The sequence below is a fragment of the Choloepus didactylus genome, chromosome 5, assembly GCF_015220235.1.
Source record: "Choloepus didactylus isolate mChoDid1 chromosome 5, mChoDid1.pri, whole genome shotgun sequence".
NCBI lineage: Eukaryota > Metazoa > Chordata > Mammalia > Pilosa > Megalonychidae > Choloepus > Choloepus didactylus.
Genome location: NC_051311.1, coordinates 58,130,071 through 58,156,719, shown reverse-complemented (window position 1 = coordinate 58,156,719; position 26,649 = coordinate 58,130,071). Strand labels below are relative to the sequence as shown.

The 26,649-nt window shown below is 36.9% G+C and overlaps 1 protein-coding gene and 2 pseudogenes across 5 annotated transcripts in view; 2 read left to right on the top strand and 1 right to left on the bottom strand.

Annotated features, from left to right (window-relative positions):
* The window catches only part of EXOC4 (exocyst complex component 4), a 953,704-nt gene that overhangs the window by 380,903 nt on the left and 546,152 nt on the right, over window positions 1-26,649 (top strand). The window lies entirely within an intron of this gene.
* On the top strand, window positions 3,929-6,479 carry LOC119534092 (annotated as a pseudogene).
* Window positions 10,746-11,689, bottom strand: LOC119534094 (annotated as a pseudogene).

The following is a 26,649-nucleotide window of genomic DNA, read 5'->3' as shown; positions in this document are numbered from 1 at the left end:
TGGGGGAGGGGGTCTCACGACTTGGTTCCGCAGGTTTTACTTACAGATTTTATGCTGTGTTCTCGGGCATTCCTCCCAATTCAGGTTGGTGTATGATGAGTGGATGGTCTCATTTGTCCCCCCGCAGTTATTCTGGATTATTTACTAGTTGTTTCTGGTTTTTTGTAGTTGTTCCAGGGGGACTACTTAGCTTCCACTCCTCTCTATGCTGCCATCTTGCCCGAGTCCGAGTTGTATGTTTTTAAAAAATGAATCAAAATTAGCTCTGTCATGGACAGGTGTAAAACACTGAGTTTGTTTTCCCTGCAGCTTCTGTTGACTGTGAGCTTTCTAGTTTTATTCCTCCATTTCTCCTCCATCTTTACATGTCAGTTTATTTCCTCTTTCTTTCTGCTTCCTGGGCCAGATGAGTTTGCTGTGTATAAAAATTAAGATGCTCTAGTTATTTTTAAGAACTTAAAGACAAGTGCACTTATCCTTTAAAGTCTTTTCTCCAAGCACCTGTTAAGAGTTGAATTTAATCTCTATCAGCTGTAACCTAGTAATGCAAGGCTTGGGTGGAGGTGTCTGGTAATGTCTTTTCTGTCCCTATTTTCATTGAATTGGATTTGATAAAATTAGGTGGCATAATATTTTGAAGTTGGGATAATAGTTGGGAAAATTTAGAAGAATCCCAGACTAGATGAAAACCTTGCAAGATAGAACGTTAAAACATAGTGGTCAAATATACTTGCTCACATTTGCTATGTAAATGAAAATTTGGATGATGTTACAAATCTGTTTCTGCCAAATTGCCTGGAATTAAGCTATACATTGTGAGTATTGTCTTTTGACTTTGGCCACTTTGTCCATCTTAATTTTCTTGGTGAACTGCTCTTTTGGGCATGACTGTAAAATGGATTACTCTAGAGAAAAGATGAGGGTGCTGAGAATTTTTTTTTTTTAATTTATGTTGATATATGGATATGACTCAAATACAGCTTTATGGAAACATCTGCTTCACAGAAATGTTTTAATGTTGCGTACTCAGTTATAGGTCAAAGTCAAGTTCCACCTTTTTGTCCTCTTTCTCTGCTTATTTTAAATAAGAAATTACATTAGCTATAATAAGGATGTTTTATTCACTTTATAACTTACTTTTAATTATAAAAAGTAATGAAAATGAAATCAACTTCTAGTGATGAATACTGAAGCTAAGGCCCAAATTGCTGAGTTTAGGTGACTGACCATCAGGAGACAAGATAGGGTTTTCGTTATTCTATTTAATAATTTTTAAAAGTTTGGAATGTTTATGGCAATCTGACATGGAGTGTGAGAAGCATACAGGAAACAGATATTAATGTGAAGCTTAGCTTCAAGATATTCTGGGATTACAACTTGAAGTTTGTGTGCTAAAGTTGCCAAGGCCAGTTCCAGAAATCTGAATCATAGTGTTCAAGGAGTTCTGTGAGTTCAAGCATCACCCAGCCTAGTATAGCTAACCGAAGGATCTAATCTGGTGGGTGAGGTATTGCAATAGAAATCTCAAATTTGTTGACCAGTAGTCTGGGGGTGCCCATTTGTATCATTTTTATTTGAATTAGAATTGCAATTAGGGGTCTTAGGAAAGACTTTTCCCATTTTCAGAATCATAGCAAAATGAAGCAGGATTCGGGGAACCATGACTTAATTAGGAACCAAGGGAGGAGCTAATTTTCATTGGACATGCATGATGGGGTTGATAGGGAAGATCATAAGCTTGATGGGTTTTCCCAAGAATGCTGGATTGTACGCTTAAACTCTTTTATTCTTAGTTTTCTTATCTGTGAAATAAGAGTAATTAATAATGATAGTTACCTCACTGTTTATGGGCATTAAAAGAGATAATTTATAGAGACCACTGAAAATGGTGCCTGGGACATAGTGAATATTCAATAAATATGTTGGCTACCTACTCAAAGGAAAGGGGTTTTTAACTTAGGCCCAGACTCAGTTAGAAATGGCTCAGGAAGGAGCTAGGTCAAAGCTAATGGTTTTCAAACTTTAGTGTGCATCAGAATCACCTTGAGGATTTGTTAAAACACAGATTGCTGCTGGGATCCACCTTCAGGTTTTTTATTCACTGGCTTGGGGAAAGGTTGCCAGATAAAACAGGAGACCCTGTTAAATCTGAATTTCAGATAAACAGTGACTAATTTTTTAAGTATGTCCTGTGCAATATTTGGAACGTATTTATGCTAAAAAAATTCATTGTTATTCAAAACTAAAATTTAGCTGGACATCCTATTTTTATTTTGTTTGTTCTGCTTTTGCTTTATCTGGCAATACTAATTTGTTTCAGGGGCCCAGAATTTGCATGCCAAACAAGTTCTCAGGTGATGCTGATGCTGCTGGATCAGGACCACAGTGAGAACCTCTCAATACCTGCAACTGTACAGAACTGAGGACTGTGATAACAATTGTTTATAAATAATTGTAGTACAAGGTGTAGATAAAGTTCCCTGGGAGTTCAAAGGATGCCCAAGATGTGAGGAAATAATGTTAGTGTCTACACAATGACAATTCAATAGGAGTTATAGTTACGTGATATAATTTTTAAAAATAAGGGACTTGAATTTGATATCATTTTACAGGTCTGTAAATGCATTGACCTAAATAAAGTGAAGATATAGATTCCATCTTTTTAGCACAATTTTTATTTAGTCACATCTTCAAGAATTTCAGGTTTGTAGCTTTTTAATGCCAGGAATTATGTTTTGGGTTTTGGATGAGAAGACCTGGGAAAAAACCCTAAACAATATCTGTGCTTATCTATAATCTCTTTTTAAGTCAGAGGCAAGAAATTAGAGCTGCATGGCAGACAGTGCAGAGAGTGGTTATTTCATAGGTTTTAGAGGCAGATGGTTATTAACCTGTCTAAACCTCAGTTTTCTGTAAAATAGAACTAATAATAGTACCTAGTTCTTAGGGTTGCTTTGAGCATGGCACATAAGAGTGCACATAAAGCACGGTTTAGCATGTAGCAAGCACTCATGTTGACTAAGGTAGGATTAGTAAAACTCAAATCCTCAATTTAATGGATAAATTCTTAAGGCATTGTTAACAAATCCTCTGACTCTAGTTAATAAATTTTTGATCAAGAAATATCATTGATTTGTGGTGTGCAGAAAGATACATATTTAAACTTAGTTACTTGATCTACTACTACCCACTAGAATATTACCTCCACACAGTGAGGGACCATGCTTGTTTTGTTGTCTGTTTTACCCAGTGCCTGTCACGTAATAGATGCTCAATAATAGAAAAAGGCAGGAAGACTGCCTTTGATAAATGCTTTTAATAAACTATGTTTAAAATATTTTATAATTATGTACAGGCATAATTATAAAATTATTAGTTATGTTTTATTAGTTATGTTCCTGTAGATATAAATATAGACTAAAGGTTTAGAATATCTCAAACAACAGACCTGGGCATGTATACAGAAACACATAGAATGTCTAGAAAAATGAAATGGTTTTTACATGTTTGTGCAATCATTAACAGAATACTGATGTAAGAGTTAAGTCATGGGACTTCTCTCTCCCTCTTTCTCCTTATGATATACACGGCTGCTTTACAAAAAAGAAATCTATTTTATTATTTTTAAATACAATTTAAATTGGTAATTCATACACATACTTATGAATTCAAAAGTATAAAAGAGTTTATGGTAAACATTTCCCTACACACCCTGTCTGCCAGCTACCCTGTTGTCTTTCCCACAGGCAATTATACCATTAGTTTCTTGTAATATATTTTCAGAGGTACGTAAGCAAATATGTGTGTATGTTTTTTTTCTCAAATTTTACACAAATGATAGTATGTTGAACACATTACAATGATTTTTTTTTTTTTTTTCCATGTAATATATAATGGTGGGGCACAGTTATCGCACCAAGTGGGAAGCCATCTTTTGTATCTGGGACCCATCCGAGAGTGGCTGGCCATGTTGCTGTCCCATTTGTGCCAGAATGGGGAAGGCTGCATAGATGATGATGAGGATGAGTGGGAGAACTTTGAGATCACTGACTGGGATCTCCAGAATGAGTTCAACCCCAACCAGCAGCGCCACTGGCAGACCAAGGAAGAGGCCACCTATGGGATTAGGGCAGAACATGACTCGGATGAGGAGAGGCCCAGCTTTGAAGGCAAACAGGCCCGAGACTATTCTGTGCCAGTCAACTTCATCAGTGCGGGGCTCAAGAAAGGGGCGGCAGAGGAGGCAGAGTTGGAAGATTCTGATGATGAGGAGGGACCTGTTAAGCAGGATGACTTTCCTAAAGATTTTGGACCACAGAAGTTAAAAATGGGTGGCAATTTTAAACCCAGCCAGAAAGGTTTTGCAGGAGGAACCAAGTCTTTCATGGACATTGGCAGCTGGGAAAGACACATGAAAAGAATTAGACAAAAGCTTCTTCAGAGGATGGGCTACATCCCTGACAGGGTCCTTGGGAAGAATGCACAAGGTATAATTAACCCAGTTGAAGCCAAACAGAGGAAGGGAAAAGGAGCTGTGGGTGCTTATGTCTTAAAGCGAACCACTCAGTCCCTGTAAGACTTCCCTGTGCTTGACTCAGAAGAGGAAGCCAAAAAGGAGTTTCAGAAGAAGCTGAGTCAGTGGAGGAAAGGGCACAGTGGAAGCAAGAAGCAGCCCAGATATTTGTACAAGTCAGTGGAAGAATTGAAGACCAAGCGCAGGATTAGCAAGAAGCTCTCCGCTCCCCAGAAGAAGCTTTCAAAAGTCAAGGTCATGACAGGATGGGAGCAGGTCTACTACAGCTATAGCCAGATCAGCCACAAGCACAACATCCCTGATAATGAGCTGCCACTGCAGTCGCAACAGCTGCTACAGCCTGGCAAAGAGGCCAAAGCCTGAGGCTTTGCGCTACCAGAGCTGGTGCATAACCTGCAGCTGATCATTGACCTAATGTAGCAGGAGGTCACCCAGCATGACCGGCAGCTGCAGTATGAGTGGAACGTGGTGGTCAACCTCTCCCACAAGCTGGAAAAGATGTCTGAGGTCTTGGACCATGAGGAGAGGGTTATCTCCAACCTCAGCAAGGTCCTGGAGATGGTAGAGGAGTGCAAGGGGTGGATGCAGCCCGAGTGGTGGATGCAGCCCAACTGCAGCAACTCCCCCACCCTGGATGTAAGTATGCCTGCAACTTCAAAACCCTCCAGGACAAGTACTATGAGGAGTACAGGATGTCAGATCTGTGGACCTCGCTGTGGCCATTGTCTATCCACTCATGAAGGATCACTTCAAGGAGTGTGATCCCCTAAAAGACTGCACTTATGGCACTGAAATCATCTCCAAGTGGAAAAGTCTCGTGGAGAAGGACTAGCTCTTGCCCCACAGTGTATAGTACCTTTCAGCAGATGCCTTTCACAGGCTGATATGAGAAGTCTTGGATGCCTTTTGTGTGAAATGTTGTCAACCAGTGGCAAGCAAGTAATTGTGACCCAATGGTGGACTTTTTGGATAGCTGGGCGCACATTATTCCCATGTGGATCTTGGATAACATACTGGACAGCTCATCTTCCCCAAGCTGCAGAAGGAGGTGGAGAGCTGGAACCCCTTGACGGATACTGTTCCCATCCACTCTTGGATCCACCCGTGGCTTCCCCTCATGCAGTCACGGCTGGAGCTGCTGTATTCCTCTATCAGCAGCAAGCTGTCCAGTGCCCTGCGGAAGTGGCATCCCAGCGACTCCTCTGCCAAGCTCATCCTCCAGCCCTGGAAAGATGCCTTCATCCCTGGTTCCTGGGAAGCATTTATGGTCAAAAACATTGTGCCCGAGTTGGGAATGTGTCTTGGTGAGTTAGTCATTAACCCCTACCAGCAGCATGTGGACACTTTTTATTGGGTGATCAACTGGGAGGGGATGATCTCTGTCTCTAGCCTGGTATGGCTCTTTAAGAAGCACTTCTTCCTCAAGTGGCTTCAGGTGCTGTGCTCCTGGTTCAGTAACAGCCCAAATTATGAGGATATCACCAAATGGTACGTGGGTTGGAAATCCATGTTCTCAGACCAAGTGCTGGCACACCCGTCGATCAAGAACAAATTTAACGAAGCACTTGGTGTCATGAACAGGGCTGTGTCCTCCAATATTGGTTCCTACATGCAGCCTGGAACACGGGAGAACATTGCCTGTCTTACCCACATTGAATGGAGGAAGGACTTCCAGTATGAAGCCATGCAGGAGCAACGGGAGGCCGAGAACATAGCCCAGAGGGGCATCGGTGTGGCTGCCAGCTCAGTGCCCATGAACTTTAAGGACCTCATTCAGACCAATGCTGGGGAACACATCATTTTCTTCATGCCTGTCATCGGGAAGTGACACGAAGGGAAGCAGCTCTACACCTTTGGCCGCATTGTGATCTACATTGACAGCACCCAGGGGGAGAAGATGTGGGTGCCCACCTTACTGCAGAATCTAACTGACATGGCCAAGTAGATGGCTGTGGGCCAAGGCAGGCCAGAGACTTGCACCTAAGATGGGCATTCAAAATACTTCTTACAAGTAAACGTTATTTTAAGTTATCTTTTAAAGGGTGATTTCTCTATTCAGGACTTACTCCGTACCAGGGAAAGTCACCAAGGAAGGATGTACAACATAATTATGCTTTTTTATTCCAGAAGTGCATAAATCTTTATACCAAGTCCTCATGCACACATATCATCCTTTAAACATGACAGCCAAGTTGAAAAATTGCCTGTTCTCTTCTCTGAAATTTAAACTGTTGAAGAAAGGTGCTCTCTGCAGTCCCTTCCTGGCCACCTCCCTGTTCGTCTCTGGTGGCAGTCTTCTACGTCAGCCAACAACAAATACGTTATTATGAGTGCAAGTCAGTAGCTGAAGGATCCTTTGTCTTGTTACTGATGGTTTCAAGGTCCTCACAGTCCTGATAATCTGGTGCTTCCTGAAACACCCATGTATCCGTGGAGAGTTGTTTTAGCTTTTGTACAGGGAGCCAGTGGATGGAGGTGTCATTAAATATGTCCATGTACTGTAAAGTCTGAGGAAACTCAAGCCCCTCTAGTCCTTTTAAAATCTGAGCAGAAAAATTCAAACGTGAAGTGTAAAAAACTGATAGTTGCAGTACTCACCACTCTTTAAGGTTACATTACCATTTTTGTTTTCATTCCCCTTTTTCTCCTTTTTAAAGTACAAAGAACAGAATATTTTGATTTAAATGTTTTTGTGCCCTGGATTGGAAGCCCAAGGATGGTGGATATATTGGACTGTGATACTGAAAATAAGGGAAATCAGAAACAAGTTAAGAGGTACATTCAGATGTCATAGTTGTCTGGAACACAGACCTATCATTTTTTATGAATAGAATAGAGCGAGCACTCAAGGACTATATATAAATATATAATGGTGGGGTTTTTTTTTCATTCTTTTTAATGAGAGTATTTTGTTATATTGATATACCATAATTTATATAACCAATCCTCTATTAATAGACATTCAGGTTGTTTCCAATCCTTTTCTAAAACAAGCAGAGCTGCTATATAAATATTCTTTCACACGTGTGTGATTGTATCTGTAAGAAAAATTCCTGGAAGTAGAATTTCTGGGTCAGAGTGTATGGGCATTTGGAATTTTGAAAGATGCTGCCAAGTCGCCCAATAGAGTGGTTATGTCAATTTATAGTTTCACCAAGCAGTGTTTGAGTCTGTTAATTCACATTTTTATAAGCACATTGTGTTCTCAAACTCTTGAGTGATTCCCATTCTGACACTTAAAACATGTCTTAGTTTATTTCAATTTTTGCATTTCTCTCAATTGTGAGATTGCACATTTTTTTCATGTGCTTAAGAACTATTTATTTTTCCTATTTTGTGACCTCTCTGTTTGTATTGTTTTGAATGGTTTTTAATTGGCTCATTTTTTCTCCTTCTTACTGATTTGTAGGTTTATTTATCAGGGAATTTAGTAGTTGGAGATATGAGTTTCAAAAATTTTTCCCATTTATCTTTTGACTTGTATTACAGTGGTTTTTGCCATGCAGAAATGTTTGATTTTTATTTTGATAAATTTAACAAGCTTTCTTTTATGGCTGTTTTGTTGCTACATAGTTATAAAAGACTTCCACTGGCTTACGCTATAATATAAAAAATTCATTCATAATTTCTTCTAGTACTTTTACAGTTTCATTTCTTTACATTTAAATAATTTGTCCATTTGGAAATTATTTAGGTATGGAGTGTGAAGGAACCATTTCACTTCCATTTTTTGGCTTTGCTTTATTTATGACCTCACTATTCAGTCTTTTATTGAGCACCATTTATGTGCAAGGAACTTTTCTATATGCCCCCTTATAGGGCATCTTATAGCTAACAGGATACACAGAATTTCCAAAAACAAGTATTACATGAAAAAGTATGATAAGTGCTATGGTAGATCTCTGAGGATGCCAAGAAAAGAGTGAATATTTTTTTTGTATGTAGGAAAGAACGAAACTCATGAGAAGGAAATACTCGGACCATACTCATTTTTGTAGTGACGAATGTCTTAAAACAATGTTGTTTTATAAAGTGCCAATTGAAAGATTATTTAGAAAAACAGCTATAATCTGAATTATAAGAATATTGAAGTTATGGTGTGAATAGATTAACTGATGGTGTGGTCCACATTTTTTAAGCCCTGCATCCAAATATTGTAAACCAATATTTTTTGGCTAGGGGAAAAAAAAAAGAGAACTAAGAAAGCTAATTTGAGACAGCCAGTTTTAAGATGAAGGAGAAGGTAGAGATATAAGAACACTAATTTACCAACTATGATTTGGAATTCCCTTTGAGAAAGAACAAAAGATAATTGATAACATTTGAAAACCAATGTATTAAAGAAAAAAACCCACAACAAAACAACCAGATGATGAGAAAGGTGGCAGAATAAATTGCGAGCTGATAAAAAAGAAGTTTAATCATGTGGGGAAAAGTATAACAGTGGGTGTAACTGATTGAAGTAAGAAGAGAGTTTTCAGTCACCCTATGGGACTTGAGTGAAGGGACAACAAAGATGTTAATATGTTCAAAGGGCAGAAATTGATAGAAAAATTTAAATTTTGGAAGGAAGATGAAATGTATAAGTGGACATAAGTTTTAGGAAAGTGATTTTACCACATATGTCAGGTGCTAGAAGAGAGCTGTTTTCAAGTGGAAAGATATCAAATTGTTTTCAATGCAGAGTATAGATATGTAAATATGTAGCTAAGCATGAACTAACCCAATTTTATTAAGAGAATAAAGAATGCCGAAAACCTAATATTGGGAAAAAATAAATATGTGTGGATTATATTTCAACTCTACATGTGTGTATGTATGTGTTTGTGTGTATGTATATGTATATGTTTGTGTTTCCGTGCTTCTTCCAGTGAATGCATGGCTACTGCTAGAGAGTCTGTACTTTTGTGCATCTAATGTTTTACATCTGTGTCTCAACTGGATTATATTATGAGATCTATGCTTATCAGCAGTGTACACACTTTTGTTTTCCTCTTCACCTCTAATTTTTATAAGACAATAGCAAAATGCAGTAAAATTTCAAATAGTTGCTTTAGAGGCCTCCATGGTGTATACTAGTTAAATTAGTAGAGTCAATACATAATGTGTAGTAGACGACATGATGAGTGTTGAGGACTTCCTGTATTTAGAACTTCTGCAGACTTCTAATATAGTGGGGAATAGGGGCCATCAGGTCTCTCTAGCCTAGGAATTGGGAATTTAAGTTCTTAGAGTTTAAGAGGTTAATGATCATCTAGTTCGTTAATATTATTTTTAGCCGAAGAGACTAAAACTTAAAGAAGTTGTTACTTTTCTGAGTTTACAAGGCAAATTTTGTGGCAGAACTGAGCTTAACAATAAGATTTTCTGGCTTGCTTTATCATTTTTTTTTCCAGCATATGTTGCTCCGTCTCCATAGTGGTTGTGGTGGTTGAAGCTGTTTGTACCCCAGATAAACATGTTCTTAAATTTAATCCATTCATGTGGGTGTAAACCCACTGTAAGTAGGACCTTGGTGCCTCATTCAGGAAGGGTCTTAATCCTTTTACTAGAGTCCTTTATAAGAGAATAAAATTCAGACCAGGAAAGAGAAAGCCACAGGAAGCAAGAAGCTGAAACAACCCAGGAGAGAAAGAAGAGACACCACCACGTGCATTGCCATGTTACAGAGGAACCAAGGATCACTGGCAGCCAACCCCAAAACGCCATATTCTCCAGAGAGAAAGCATTGCCTTAATTTGGACGTTTTCCCGGCCTTAAAACCGTGAGCAAATAAATTCCCGTTGTTTAACCCAAACCATTTCATGGTATTTGCTTGAGCAGCCTAGAAACTGAAATGGTGGTTTTCAGTTTTCAGTGCACCCCAATTGATTATAAGGAAAAATGAAGATTCCTGTGCGCCATCCTTCGGAGATTCTGATTCAGTGGTCTTGGATCTGAGCCCAAGTTAACTACAAGTTCAAATAAGTGCCCAGTTAGGTACAGATGGTACTTGGGCCACCCTTTGAGAAACATTGTGTGGTTCATGCCATGCATTTTCTTAATTCCCTGGGATACTGCAAGTCTTGGGCTGTGTTGACGGCTTATTGCGTTCTCCAGGTTATATAGATTGATAATGATTATGAAGTTTATTAATAGCTAATGTTCAAAAAATATTGTTATTATTATTATAGTTAGCACTTATGCTACAGGCACACTCTTTTTTTTTGGAAAATGTGGTTTATTTGGGTTTCATACTCTGAATTACTTCATCCATCAGTTTTTTAGCTTCTCTATGTCTTGTAACTGCTCGGCTCATACAGTCCTGAAGTTTAGCTCCTGTCAGCCCACTTCCACCTGGTTTGTAAAGACAGTGCAGCTTGCCCTCTTCATCCATTACTACTGTTAAGTTTCCAGTGGCCAGGTGCTCCTCTTCACCAGTAGGGTCAACTATGAGTAAAGTGTCATCAAATGTGGCAAAGGAGGTTGCGACTGGATGCGTTCTAATATTCAAATGACTCTTCTTTAAAATTAACTTCTGCTAAGGCAGTTTCTTCATTTACAGTAACTTCAGGCAACTGTACATCTTTTAAAGCAGCTAATAAAGCAAACATACAGGCATCCAAAATGTTATCATCATAGTTGAGGCAAATGAGATCACAGTATAGAACCCATGCAAGCTCAGTTTAAAAGGTATTGCCTCAAACAATGTTAGCTGAAATTTTTTATGAGCTGCATAGTTCATTTTGATAATCAGAGTAAGAGTGATATTTTTACTGAATTCCATCTTTCCTTGAGTAATACTTAAGTCCTCTTTCTGAATTATCTGTGAATTTTCAGTGACATCTGCAATGAACTGGCTAGCTACTTGGGCCTCTTCCCCAGGAGGTCCAGAGCGAAATCTTAAAGAACACAGGGGTGGGAGATCCACACTGGGAACAACATATCCTTTATCAGGGGCATCTGTTGGAGGTACTGCAAATTCAGCTTTAATTCCACGTGTTACTGTAGTATTTCCCAGCTTCACTAAAGCAGAACCATCTACAGTACTAATTGAACTATGTTGACAGTGGTGGTTCTGAATTCACCAAGTTCTCTTCCATCAGGATGGCAGTTCTCTTTCAAAAATCTCCTGTAATATTCCAGAGGTTCCACTGTTTTGAACCCGGCCGCCATCTTCCCGCCCGCACACATGTGCCTACAGGCACACTCTTATAAGCACTTTACATGCTATTAACTGTTAATCCTCAGAACGATCCTACAAGGCAGGCATTATTATTATACCTATATTACAGAAATGTAAATTGAGGTACATAGTGGTTATAGAGCCAAGATCACACATTTTAGAAGTAGGAAAATCAAAATTGTTTACTACTACTCAAGATCTTTTGTTGTTGTTGTTGTTAACTTTATTTATCAAAAAATTAAAAAACACACACACAAGATCTTTTTAATGTATGGTTTTCATACTGTAGAAAGTGAAGTCACTAACTCTCCCTAGAGATTTGGAATAAGATTTAGGAAGCATCTAAAATCAACATGATGCAACTGCTTAGGGGGATGTATGCTTGTTAATAACCAAAGCAAAATTGCTCAGCATGGGCTACCTTTAAATAGGCATTTAAAAATAAGAGACTATGATAATCATTATTTTAAAAATGGTTTACTTTGGCACTGATTAGGGATGCTAATATAAATATTGGTATATTTGTTCTTCCCTATCATTCCTCCAATTGAGCATCCTGGGTTACTTTTCTTTCCTAGACAGTAGAACTGAGGAGTGTTTCAGGTTGCCCTTAAGTTATTTATAGTTTTTTAAATATACAAAACAATTAGGAAATAATAAAACAAAAAAAAAATTAGGGAGTAAAATTGAAAAGTGAATTTTCAGTTATCACTTTGTGTCTTTAGATCCTGTAATGGTTCAGGGGAGGAGATTCAAGTCTGGGTCAGGATATTCACCAAACCCTTTGGTGGTGCATAGATAATGTCATCTGAGAGCGAGTAAAGGTGAAATTACTAATAACAATGAATATCTTTAGAAGAAAAGTTATTAAAACCTTAGGATTCACTGAAAAAGTAGAACAGGAGATTTTATTTGTTAACGAGCCATCAGGTGAAGATAAAATTAGTGGATGATGGAGAGATTCTAATGGAGAAGGCAGTTGTGTTTGTGAATGAAGAATTTAAGTGTCAGTAGGTATTAAAGAAACCAGGCAGTTATTTGAATGGCCATGCTTGTGCTTAGAGATACTTTAATATAACATCCCAGTCTGTTTTCTTTTGTTTCTGCATCATTACAGTCTACTTGAAAAACTCGAATTCTTATTTGGAATGCCTTTAAATTACTCCTCCAAATTTGCAGCAATGCAAATAGTAGATCTGAATCATAGCAGTGAATAATTGAACAGGATAAAACATTAACCTACCTGGAAAAGAAGTTTGGAACTGAAAAATCAATAAGCTTAGGAAAAAACTTGTAAAAGCTTACTCACTATAAAAATAGCAATAAATTAAGAATAATAAACAACAAAGTTGCTTGGATAATCGTTTTACTTTGAAAAACATAAAAAAAACTGAATTGATAGTTTCTGCATGTATTTATGAAAGATTTCTAGCAGTTGTGAGATTTTGGCAGAGTAAAGAAAGCACAAAAATGAAGGGTGGGAGGGAGGGAGGGAGGAAGGAAGGAAGGAAGAATGAATTTCCTTCCAGCATAAGAAAAATCATTTTAGTGAAATAAAATAATAAACATTAGGGAAGATGTACCATTGATTTACTGATTTGAAGAGCTGTTGGGATTCTGGGGAAGCTTTTGGATATCTAAATGTCATTACCCTGAAGCAGCATGATTGTGATTGCTGATTAAGAATCCAAGAATAATGGTATTTGGATATGATCTGTAGTGATTTAAAAAGGCCTGTGACTCAGCCTTCTACTCATAGCTACTAGACATTTTCAAATTTAATAAACTTGATTCCTCACTAGGAAAATGGGGAGGAAACAGTCTATTTTTCAATTTTTGAGTTAGATGTCTTCCACTTACAGGAAGTGTTAGCCAGTTTCTAAAATAATATTTAAGGATGTGAACCCTGTGATAAATCATTCACTATGTAGAGGTAATTTGAAACTCTACCAACTCTAAAACAAACAAAGGTGTATGAACTCTAAAACAAACAAAGGTGTATGATCATATATAGCTCTGATAATACATGAACAGTTCGATTTCGAATATAGGTCATATGTTGAATTTGGAGTTATGTGTTTAATAAAATAATTAAGAATGATACTCAAAACTTTACACAGAATGTTAGAACTGGCAGGAACCCCATTTTTCCAGAGTTGGCCAAAACTTAGCTCTAGAGCGGTGAATTGATTAGTTATTGGCAGAGACAAGACACCTAGTTTAGATAAACCATGGAACTACTTAGAAGAGTGAATGAAGGACCAGTGTGCCTGTATATTATTTATATTGGTGAAGTGCTCGCAGAACTGATTATTTTTATGATATACACACTTGTTGAAAAGAAAGATATGCTTAGTTCCTATCTAAGAAAAATTTGAAAGTGATTTTCCCCTGAAAGTGTTGGTATGTATTCATTGTTTATCCTTTCAAAGGTACCATCTTTTTTAATCTCCTAGGTCTAACCTGTTGCCAAATCTTGTCATTTCCCCTTTCATTTAGATTGACCTCTTGTGTCTTTCTAATCTCACTGCTAACACCTTGTCCAAGTCTTCATCACTTCCTCCCTGAGTTACTATACTCCTAAAGCTTGTCTCTCCTAATCCTGATCCGCTCTGCATATTGGATACCTTAGTCACATTTCTTTAATGTAGCAGCAATAGTGGTGATAATATCCTAGATCTAGACTGTAAGGGATGGTCGCAAAGTAGACAGGAGAGGTGTTGGTTTGTAATCTTTAGCACTAACTTTAAAAGAGGACTCCCATTAAAAAAATTATTTGTGGACTTGTAACACCCATAATGCTGCTTTACATGTTGAAAACATTTAATTAATATTTGCCAAATTGAAAATGTTTCTTTGATTTAAAAATTTGAATGCTTTGGTGGTAGACCATGGGAATGGAATGAGTAGAGAGAGTATGTTCAGCATGTTCATTGTCCAAACAGAATTAGTTTGGGGAATGAGTAGGCCATTTCTTGAAATTAAAATTTAATAAGCAACATGGAGTAAAGCGGGTTTATATGATAGTGGTGCATCTCTCTCTTTTCATGCTTCCTGGATGCCCAGTGGTGTACAGTTAAAAAAAATATTATGGTGAGTGGTTATAACAGTCCCCTGATTTTCCCTTTTCCTTTCTTCACCTCCAGGTTCATCTTAAATGAACCTCTCCCTGGTCACATAAGGCAAGTCTGTTTTTGCATTCCTCAGTTCAGATTTCTTTTGGCAGGAGGACTAGATGTGGTTGACAGATTATATCTGAAAGGGACTTTGGTAATTGCTCGTTCTGTTCAGTGACTGTGTTGCTGACAGATGGGCACAGTGAATACTGAAAGTGTTCTGGACCTCCACATAATCCTTCAGCTTGTGAATGGTGGGCTATTGCCAGCATTTTTGTTATTCTCTTTAACAAATTTAAAAAAGAATTTCTTGGATCTTTACATCTTTACTGGACCTTTAACTAAATCACGTTTATGGCTAGCTTCTCTTGGACCTTTTCTACTCCCCCCTTGTTAAGTATATTTTGGAATAGAGAAAATTCTCAAGATGTTAGTGCAGGCTGGTATGAATGGGTGCCAACAGTTCTTACAGACTTGTTAAGAGATTTATTTTTTGCCTGAGAATTACACATATGGCCTAGAATAATAATATTAGGATCTGTGTTGGTTGAGATAATTGGCAGATCACACCTTAAGAAAAGTAATTGGCTTGTCTCTTTCATTTAATCTGTTGTCTCCATCACAGCTAATTTACCATTATGAGGTATATTTCTGTACTTAAAAAACCAAAAAACAAAAAATTCATTTAACCCGTTTATAGGGGACATGTGTTAGTTGAGTTTGATTTATTTAAAGCATTCTCTTAATTTGGCCAATTCAGTACCAGTCAGCTAAATTGAAATGAGCAAAGGAGGGGATACCAATAATCCCAGATCTATAGAACCGGTATCTCAGGGGGGCACAAATCACCACCCAGATCACTAAGGGTGATCTTACTCAATCTAAGTAGAAAAGAAACAACCAGAATTGCAAAATGGGTGTTGCAAAACCATCTCAATGAAGACTCTTTCCCGACATGGACACAGAGGATACTGTAGTACAGTGTACTGCTGGAGAGGTAGCTGTGAAGCCTTTCCACCCAGACAGCCCCTACAGAACACAGCAGATCTTTATTTAGCTAGAAATTCAGGGCAAAACAATTCATCCATTTAACATCAGTGTGAGAGGATAGCCTTTAAAATATCGATAGTTGTGATAATTATTAATTCAGCATTTGTGTACACTATCGGCATTGTGAAACAGTCATGTTTTAACACCTAATTCTTGTGAGGGTTAATGGACATTTCTGCTTACAAAAAAAAATTAAGGTTAAAATAACTTATTTATTTATTTTGGCTAAATCCAATTCACTGTATTTGTGTGTCTGTATGTGAGTGAATGAGTGAGAGATAATATAATCAAGATAGGATACATACTTTAATTTCTTATTAAATGGAAGAAGACACTAATACTTAATTGTCACAGAAGTTTCCACTTGGAAGTCTCTTAATGATAATCATAATCAAAAAGAATAAACTATATAAGTGCTAGAGCTGAGACAGACTTTTATTAAAGTGGATATAATATAGGAAAGCAATATGTGTTGCCTCCACTTGCTTTTTTTTTTTTTTTTTTTTTTTGGATTTTATAAAAGGGGGTTTATTTGGTTACACGGTTACAGTCGTAAGGCCATAAAGTGTCCAAGATAACATATCAACAATTGGGTACCTTCACTGGAGGATGGCCAATGGTGTTCAGAAAACCTCTGTTAGCTGGGAAGGCACGTGGCTGGCATCTGCTCCAGAGTCCTGGTTTCTAAATAGTTTTCTCCCAGGATGTTCCTGCCTAGGCTTCAGTTCCTCCAAAATGTCAGTCAGTTGCTCTTGGAGCATTTGTCCTCTCCTAGCTTCTCTGGAGCAAAAGTCTGCTTTCAAAGGCCATCTCCAAAATGTCTCTGTAAGCTGAAGCTCCTCTCTCAGCTCCTGTGCGATCTTCAAAGTGTCTCTCTTGGCTATAGCAAGCTCGCTCCTTCTGAGCTTATATAGTGCTCTAGTAAACTAATCAAGGCCCATGCTGGATGGGTGGGGCCACATTTCCATGGAAATTATCCAATCAGAGTTATCACCTGCTATTGGGTGGGTCGCATCTCCATGGAAACACTCAAGGAATTAAATCTAATCAACACTGATACGTCTGCCCACACAAGATTACATCAAAGATAATGGCATTTTGGGGGACATACTACATTCAAACCGGCACAATGCCAAACTGAATTAGGGTGGGCCCTAATCCAATATGGCTGGTGTCCTTATAAGGAGAGGACATTTGGACAGAGAAGAGAGACAGAGGCAGCTGTATGACAGAGGAGAGATTGTATTGCTTTTAAACATTCACTCTATTTAATGTGTTTCTCAGGCCTTAGGAAATTAGCAAATATATGATGAATTTACAAACTTGTGTTTATCCTTTTTGTCTTCAATTTAATAATATTTTTACTTATAAAAAAATGTAAACTATAAAAATGCCACTTTGTAAGTTCCTGGTTCACTAGGAACTTTCATTCTCTTCCTCTTAATAACTGTTCTAAGACACTAAAAATTATTCCAAAGATTACTATAAAGTTAGAACAGGTCTTAAGTAACATCTAGTTTGCTTTACAGAAGAGATAACTTAGGCCCAAAGAAGTGAAATGACTTGTTCAAGTTTACACAAGTTAAATCACAGAGTCCAGAGAAGAACCAAGACCTCCTGATTCCTGATCAGTACTCTCGGGCCAGCTCATGCTGCCTCCTATCACATACTCAATCTGGATGAGTTACCTGTAAAAGGTAAAGGGTATGCTATTTTCAATTTAATGTAGCAATTATTGAATGTCTTCATCCATATTTTAATAACAGAATCATAGCATTCAAATTTGTTGTTTTCCACAGACCCTGTATATAAAAAATGCTCAATACATATTTATTGAGTAAGTAAATGAAACAGATAGTTTTGCTTTACATATGCAATTTTTCTGACTTCCAAAAAAGACAAAAGTTAAAATAAAATAAAGAAACCAAGATGGATCCATCTGGCTTATTTGGAAGGACATTATTGTATAATGAAATACCGGCACAATCACATTATGCAAGTAAGTGTACATAATCAGAGACAAATCAGCATGGTAGAGATTATAGATTTTCTGAATAGTACAGGTATTACTTGTCATAACCCCCAATAGGTGGAGCAGATGCAAGAGTGATACAAAATTTTTCCAACTCATTATACATTTGAAATTATTATTCTTATATTAGTCTTTGTTGAAATTGTAGTACTTATTTTTTTATTTTCATTTTTACTTCATATCAGAGAAGTTGTAGGTTTACAGAAAAATCATCATGAAGTACAGAGTTCCCATATACTACTATATTATTAGCACTTTGCATTATTGTGGTACATTTGCTGCAATTGATGAAAGAACCATTTTTATAATTTATTAGTCCATGGTTTATGCCAGAGTTCATTGTGTGTATTGTAGAATCCTATAGATATTTTAAAAGTTTTTATTCTAATAAAATACATACAAAATAAAATTTACCCTTTTGACCATGTATTAGTCATTAGTGTGTTGTAGGCTGTTAGTTTTTCATATATGCCCTTCATCATGTTGAGGAAGTTTCCTTCTATTCCTAAGCTTTCTTCTTTTTATCAAGAAGGGGTCCTGGATTTTGTCAAATGCATTTTCTGCATCAATTGAAATTGTCATATGGTGTTTTTTTCCTTCATTCTGTTAATGTAGTGCATTACAATAATTGATGTTTTTATATTGAACAACCCTTTCATACCATGGGTAAGCCCCACTTGATCATGGTATATAATTCTTTTAATGTGCTGTTGGATTCAGTTTGTTAGTATTCTGTTGCGGATTTTTGCGTCTGTATTCAAAAGGAGAATTGGTCTATAGTTTTCTTTTCTTGTAGTATTTTTATCTCTCTTTGGTATCTGGGTGATGTTGACCTCATAGAATGAGTTAGGGAGTGTTCCCTCCTCTTCAGTTTTTGGAATAGTTTGATTAGGATTGGTGTTAATTCTTTCTGGTATATTTGGTAAAATTCCCTTGCGAAGCTATCTAGTCCTGGACTTACCTTTTTTTGGAGTGTTTGATTATTGATTCAGTCTCTTTAGTAGTTGTTAGTCTGATAAAATCTTCTATTTCTTTTGGAGTCAGTGTGTTTGCATGTGTGTTTGTGTGTTGGTTTGTGTGTTTCTAGAGATTTATCCATTTCATTTCAGTTATCTAATTTGTAGCTATACAGTTGTTCACAGTATTCTCTTCTAGTTCTTTTTATATGGTTGATAGTAATGTCCCTCTTTTCATTTCTGATTTTAGTGATTTGTGACCTCTGTTTTTCCTTGTCATTCTAACTAAAGGTTTGTTAATTTTATTGATTTTTTTTTCAAAGAACCAACCTTTGATTTTGTTGATTATCTCTGTTGTTTTTTTATTCTCTATTTCATTTATCTCCACTCTAATCTTTATTTCCTTCCTTCTCACTTGAATTTATTTTGCTCTTCTTTTCCTAGATCTTCCAGTTTTGAAGTTGAGTCTTGGATGTGGCTGACTTCCTTCCTTCCTCCCTCCCTCCCTCCCTCCCTCCTTTCTTCCTTCCTTCTTTCCAAGATTCTTTGTTTTGCACAGTTATATGTCTTTTCCTTTTAGTTATTATTGTAGTAATATATATGACTTAAAATTTCCCCTTTTAAACCATTCCCATATTTAATTCAGTGCTGTTAATTACATTCACTGTGTTTTGCTACCATCACAACCATCTATTACCAAAACTTTACAATCACCCCAAATAGAATTTCTGTACCATATAAGCAGTAACTCCTCGTTCCCTTCCCCAAACGCAGTCCCTCTGGTAGCTTATATTCTAGATTCTGACTCGGTGAGTTTGCTTATCCTAATTATTTCAAATCAGTCAGATCATACAATATTTATCCTTTTGTGTCTGGATTATTTCACTCAACATAATGTCTTCAAGGGTCATCCATGTTGTCACATGAATCCGAACTTCATTCTTTTTAATGTTGAATAATAGTTTACCAGTCTATTCCTGCTTTGTTCCTGCCTGTATAATACTTATCCTGGTGGAGGGACTGATTCCTGGAGCTTCCTACTCTACCATCTTTCTATAGCGTAGTATTTCTCTTTTGTAATGGGATTGTCACATGGGAATCAAAGAAAAGGAATTCCATGGTTCTGTACCCCACTTTTGTCTACAATTCTGTCTTTCAAGTCAGTTTCACCTCATATCATATGTTTGGTGGAATTTTCATGCTTTACCTGGCCATCCTCACTACCTAGAAATGAATCATTTCATTTTACTTGATGCTGCAGAATTGCCAATGTAGTTTCCATATTGCTAATTATTTACTGGATGACTCTACTTTACAGCCTCATGTTTTCTAATAACATAGTTTTTTAACTTAGCATATGTTTTTGTATCTCAAAATCCGTAAGAATTAGAATTTCTCACAGAATTTTTGTCATTATATCTCCCAGCACCATGACTAACTTTAAATAATATGATTTAGAATATATATGATCCATATGTGATTTTGTACTTTTGATAGCTCCTTAAATTAAATAGGTTATTTGTACCACTGCTTCAAAATGAGTTGCTTCACTTTTGTGGGATTGTCAATCAATTAGCATAAATTTATGTATGATTGAAAATCAAAGTAATGCACTGTTAGTTATATAAAACAGTTGGCATAGCTGTCAAATTCTGAACGTTCTTTGCAGAGAGCTGGAGCTTCCTAGGGCATTTAAAGAAAAAGCAAAGTAACAAAATTTTAATGACATTGCATTCTCCTTATTCTCTTGGGCTTTTAGTGAAGAACAGGTGTTAGGGGTGGTGTTGAAATTTGTTTGAAATCATTTAAAACATATATATATACAACTCTCTCAGATGGGTAGGAAAAAATGACTTTGGAACACCACAGTTTTTTGCCCCGTCTGAGAATATGCTGTTGTGTTCAATAGCTGTTGTTAACCTGAGGATTATATAAATAATCAATGGGTTCAAATTTATTGGTTTTTGTAATGTAAATTAAGGTAAGATGTCATGTCAGGACTGAAATTTGCATATTAGAATAAGTTAGTTATCTTGTTCCTTAAAGAAATAAGTGACTCTGAATATTCATGTTTAATTAAAATATTAATGCTATACTGATACTTAAGTTTCAGGTCTCTAGCCATCCATAAAGAATTTCTTTGAAATTCGATTAACAACAAAGTGATACTTTAGCATAGAGAATAATACATTTGTGTTTTGTCTCTGAAATGCAAGTATAGTGCCTGACATGGGTAAATAATTTGTTATTTTTGTATTGCATCATTCCTTTTGATAAGAAAAGAATACTCTCCTTGGTAATGAGTAAGGCATGGACATAGTATGAATATCTTTTGTTTCTTAAGTACTCTTTTTAAAAAAAAAAAAAAAACTACTTTTCATACTTATGTTTGGGGTTTGGTAATCTGGTTGCTTTGAATGACTTTTTAATATATTGATTCTTTAATTGTGGAAACTTCATATGCTTATTTTAGAGATTCAAACAATTCAGAAATGTTTGAAGTAAGATTGGAACTCCTTCATCACTCCCCCAGTGACTCTTAAAACATTGATTAGTACTGATAAAACAGGTCCCAAGTGAGTTATCCAAAGGCCTCTAAAAGCTTTTCCAGGAGACTTTTTTTTAACACCCCCTCATGCGTTGTGGGTAATTATTCCCTCTTTTGAGTGCCCATAATTCCTTCTAAAGGTACTGCCTCTTAGTGTGGTCACAGGACACTTACATTCAGTGAATGCTAGTGGATGTTGACTTGTGGCAGGCACTATACTAAACACATGTTTTCATCTTTATAGCAACAGCAGTGCCTGAGTCATAGTGTCCAGCAAATAATAGCCATTAAAAATAGATGTGATATGGGACTTGCCCTTAAGAAGCCTGTTACTGCAAAGGAGAGGCTAGGCCTGCTTATAAGTGTGCCTAAGAGTCTCCCCCTGAGTGCCTCTTTGTTGCTCAGATGTGGCCCTCTCTCTCTAGCTAAGCCACCTTGGTGGGTGAAATCACTGCCCTCCCCCTATGTGGGATCTGACTCCCAGGGGTGTAAATCTATCTCCCTGGCAACGCGGAATATGACTCCCGGGAAAGAATCTAGACCTGGCATGGTGGGATAGAAAACATCTTGACCAGAAGGGGGATGTGAAATGAAGTGAAATAAAGTTTCAGTGGCTGAGAGATTCCACATGGAGTGAAGAGGTCACTCTGGTGGGCACTCTTATGCACAATATAAATAATTCTTTTTAGGTTTTAATGAGTTGGACAGCTAGTAGTAAATACCTGAAACTATCAAACTACAACCCAGTAGCCTTGAAGCTTGAAGACAAGTGTATAACAATGTAGTTTACAATGGGTGGCAGTGTGATTGTGAAAGCCTTGTGGATCACACCCCCCTTTATCCAGTGTATGGATGGATGAGTAGAAAAATGGGGGCAAAAAACTAAAGGAAAAATAGGGTGGGAGGGGAGACAATTTGGGTGTTCTTTTTTTACTCTTATTTTTTTTTATTCTTAATTTCACTTTTTCTGGTACAAGGATAATGTTTAAAAAATAGATCAGAGTGATGAAGGAACAACTATATGATGGTAATGTGAACAATTGATTGTATGCTTTGGTTGATTGTATGGTGTGTGATTAAATCTTAATGAAATCTTTAAAAAAATATATGTGATAAATGAATGCATAGATGAAATGTAGAGTTTGGGAGAAACTTGTAAGGATTAGTAACCTTCTTTCCTTCCCTATTGTTTGTAAGCCTTCTCTCCTAGGTGGTTCTTTGGGCATGTATTCCCATACCTAGCTGTTCTAAGGCAGAGGCTGGGCCTTTGAAGACTGCTTGGATATTTAATGCTGTTTTTAATATAAGATAAATAAAGTGTTTTGATTCACTAAATGTTCTCTGTGTTGTTAATACTGGCTTAGAATTACAGAAATTTGAAGTTGAACAGATGCTAAGAGATGATACTAAAATAGTGAAAACACTATTTTACAAGAAGAGACTAACACTCAAAGACTTTCACAGTCGTTTAAGAACCACACTTTTAAATAGTTTTTTTTTCCTCATAGCTTAATTGTTAAGGGGTCCTATATAATAGAACCACAAATGTTTCAGAAGCTACCATATCAAAAACAAAGTAAAATAGATGGCTGTGCAATAAACTAGATTTTTCAAACATTTTAATTAAATAGATTTGACCTAATTATATCTTAGCTATCCTTATGCAGTCACAATCCATCTACTTTATTTTTTTTAATTCAGTTTTATTGAGATATATTCACATACCATACAGTCATCCATGATGTACAATCAGCTGTTCACAGCACCATCATATAGTTTTGCCTTCATCACCCCAATCCATTTTTGAACATTTTCTTTACACCATAAAGAATAAAAATAAGAAGAATAAACAGAAGTAGAAAAAGAACACCCGAATCATCCCCCCATCCCACCCCATTCTTCATTTAGTCCCTGTCCCCATTTTTCTACTCATCTATCTCCGTACACTGGATAAAGGGAGTGTGAAACAAGGTTTTCACCACCACACTGTCACCCTTGTAAGCTACATTGTTATACAATCATCTTCAAGAGTCAAGGGCACTGGGTTGGAGTTTGATAGTTTCAGGTGTTTACTTCCAGCTATTCCAATTCACTAAAACCTAGAAAGAGATATCTATATAGAGCATAAGAATGTCCACCAGAGTGACCCCTCGACTCCATTTGAAATCTCTCAGCCATTGAAATTTTATTTTGTTTCATTCCACTCAATCCCACGCTGCCGGGTCCAGGTTCATCCCCCGGAGTTATATCCTGCATTGCTGGGGAGATTTAGACCCCTGGGAGTCAGGTACCACATAGTGGGGAGGGCGGTGAGTTCACCAGCTGAGATGACCTAGCTAGAGAGAGCCTCTACTTTATTTTAAAGCTTGAAGGAAATGTGAATGAAAGTCTTTATTAGTATGATTTATAGGTGAAAAATGACTAGTTAACTTGACATTTTAGTGTGAATATCAGTGATGATCACAAAGCTAATGATTAAAAATTCAAGAAAATGCATTCTATTTATATTTTTATTAGAGAAGTTGTAGGTTTGTTGAGAAAGCATGCAGAAAATAGTGAGTTCCCTTTTAACCCCTTCTTCCCATTGTTAACAGCTTGCAAGGAAAATGCATTTTAAATGGCATTTTACAAATCACAAAGATGAAAACTGCCCTGTTTCTCAAGGTAAACAGAAAAATTTAGATGTTTCATCCTATAGAAAATAATAGTATATGTGTAAGTTAGGAAATATCAGCATCACTTTAGTGTTTTTTAACAGCTTTGAGAGATTTTATTGAGAGATAATTCACATACCATATAATTCTTCCATTTAAAATGAACAATTCAGTGGTTTTTAGTGTATTCACAGAATTGTACAAGCATCACCCTAATCTAATTTTAGAATAGTGTTTTTCTTGGGTAGTGATTTATTTTCCCATCTGTTCTTCACATTCTTATCTTGATCCTCTGTTGTTCTTTCTTTACATTTGATTTATTTCAGATCTTGCCAGCCTTTTTTGGCCTCAACTGTTAACTCTGAATTTAAACACATTTTCACCTCTTTTTCAGACTCTAGTCTTACACTTCCAACTACCTACAAAGATTTTCTTATTCACATAATCCTTATGCTGCCTGCTATTTCATTAATTTATTCGACATTTACTGAGGGCCTGCTGTGCACTGGGCATTAAAGTATGCAGATCTAGTTGGAAAGATAGACATGTAACCCATTAATAATGACAGTCCAAGGAATGGCATTCTTCCCAGATATAATATACAGGATGTTATGGGAAAAGAGAGGAAGGGCAGTTGAGTGGTTTAGGGAAAGTTTCCTAGAAGAAAGGGTCTTGAGCTCAATCTCAAGAGGGTGGGTAGGAGTTAACCAGGTGTTCAAGGTAGAGAATTTCACTCCTAATCCAGTCCTAGGGATTAGTGTATACAAAGTTCCAGGGATTTAAAAGAGCATGGTGCATTGGAATAAGGTAAATAGTTCATTCCGCAGCATGTCTATGAGAGAGAAAGTGAGTGGTGAAGCTGGAAGGAGGGATGGAAAAGGCCAAATCGTGAAGGGCCTTGAATGCCATGGTAAGGAATATTGCCATTATCCTGAGGGTGATGGGAACGTTTGAAGGTTTCAAGCAGAGGAAGATATGATAATGCTGATGAAGGATTTTAAGCAGAGGGTTGGTATGATTAGATTGAAATAGCAGTTTTGAGGATAAGTTTGGAAAGGTGAGGCAAGGGGGCGTGGTGCCTTAAATATGAGGTTATTGCAGTTTCTCTATTTAGAGCTAATGAAGACCTGAACTGTGTCTTGGAGGAAAATGATGGATTGGGTGGGGAAAGGAGATGATCTGAAGGACAGGGAAGAGTGTGAGATGACTACATGACTACTGACTGGGGAATATGGGTGATAGAGGTCTAGCTTTGGAGGAAGAAGGGCAGGATATAGAGAGGAGGAGCTCAGATTTGGACTTGTTGAATTTGAAAAATCTGAGATATTTGGGTAAAATCTGGAGTTTGGGAGTAAGATCTGGGCCACACATGGGTTTGGGCATCATTAATATTCAGGTGGTAGTTGATAGCATGAGTGTGTACTTAGTCATTCTGTGAGAGACTTAGGAAACAAAGAGAACAGAACCTCCAGGTCCTTAATGCGTAAAGGTTGTGTGGGGGTGGAAGAGACCATAGTTATCTAAAGTCACAGTCATCATCTCCTCAGAACCCTTTTTGTTACTAAATTTCCTTGTTCTCTCAAGATAGCTCTGTGTTCAGTGTAACTGGAATGTAGAACTGGGAGTCCTCTCTGACAGTTATCTTTGTCTAATTTGTTAGCAAGTACTTTTACTTTTTTCTTTTAAAATACTTTCCACATCTGCCTTTTCTTATGTCCTCCACCCCACACCCCTACTTGCACCATTGTTTTTCAGGCCTTTGTTTTTAGTCTGTGGCAGTTTTCTCCTAGCCTACCTTATCTCCAGATTTTTCTCTCAGACTTTTATCTAATATATCAGGGTTCTAAATGAGCTTTCAGATGACAGAAGATTTCTGTTTAAGAAAAATAGTTTGAAAGTGTTCACTTATAAAATCACTTCCTGTCATTCAAAGCCCTTCGGAGTCTATCTCTTTATCCTTTTGAACATAAATTTCAGCATAAATTATATGCTGCTATGTTATGATATTCAATCCTCCTGAATTTTCAGATCTGCCTTTTCTTATGCTCTTTCTATTACTTTCTTCATTCCGTCTCTATCTTACAAAGGCTCAACTCAACATTGAAGACCCATTTCCTCTTTGAAGAGTGAGATACAGTATAATAACCTTATGTTTTGTGCAAATCCTTCATCAGCTATTATTATTTACTATGAACAACTTACTTATCTGAACTTCAGCTTCTTTATTTGAAAAATAGGCCATTGTGTGGTTTAAAGAATTAAAAGGTGATGTGCGTAGCCTAGTAATTACTATTTCTGACCTAGGTACCTTTGGGTCTGTATGTGTAGTCATTCATTCATTCATTTAACCAATATTTGCTAAGGTACTATTTTGGCAATAAGGATACAGCACTGAACAAAATGGACAAAAATCACTGCCATCATGGAGCTTATATTCTAGAAGAGGAGAAAGATAATAAACAAGATAAGTAAGAAATATATAATGTTTTAATAATGAGTGCTAAGGAGAAAAAATAATGCAGGAAAGGGAGATATGAAAAATTAAGAAGTGGGAGTTGACATTTTAGATAGAATGGATAGGAGAGGCCTCTGAG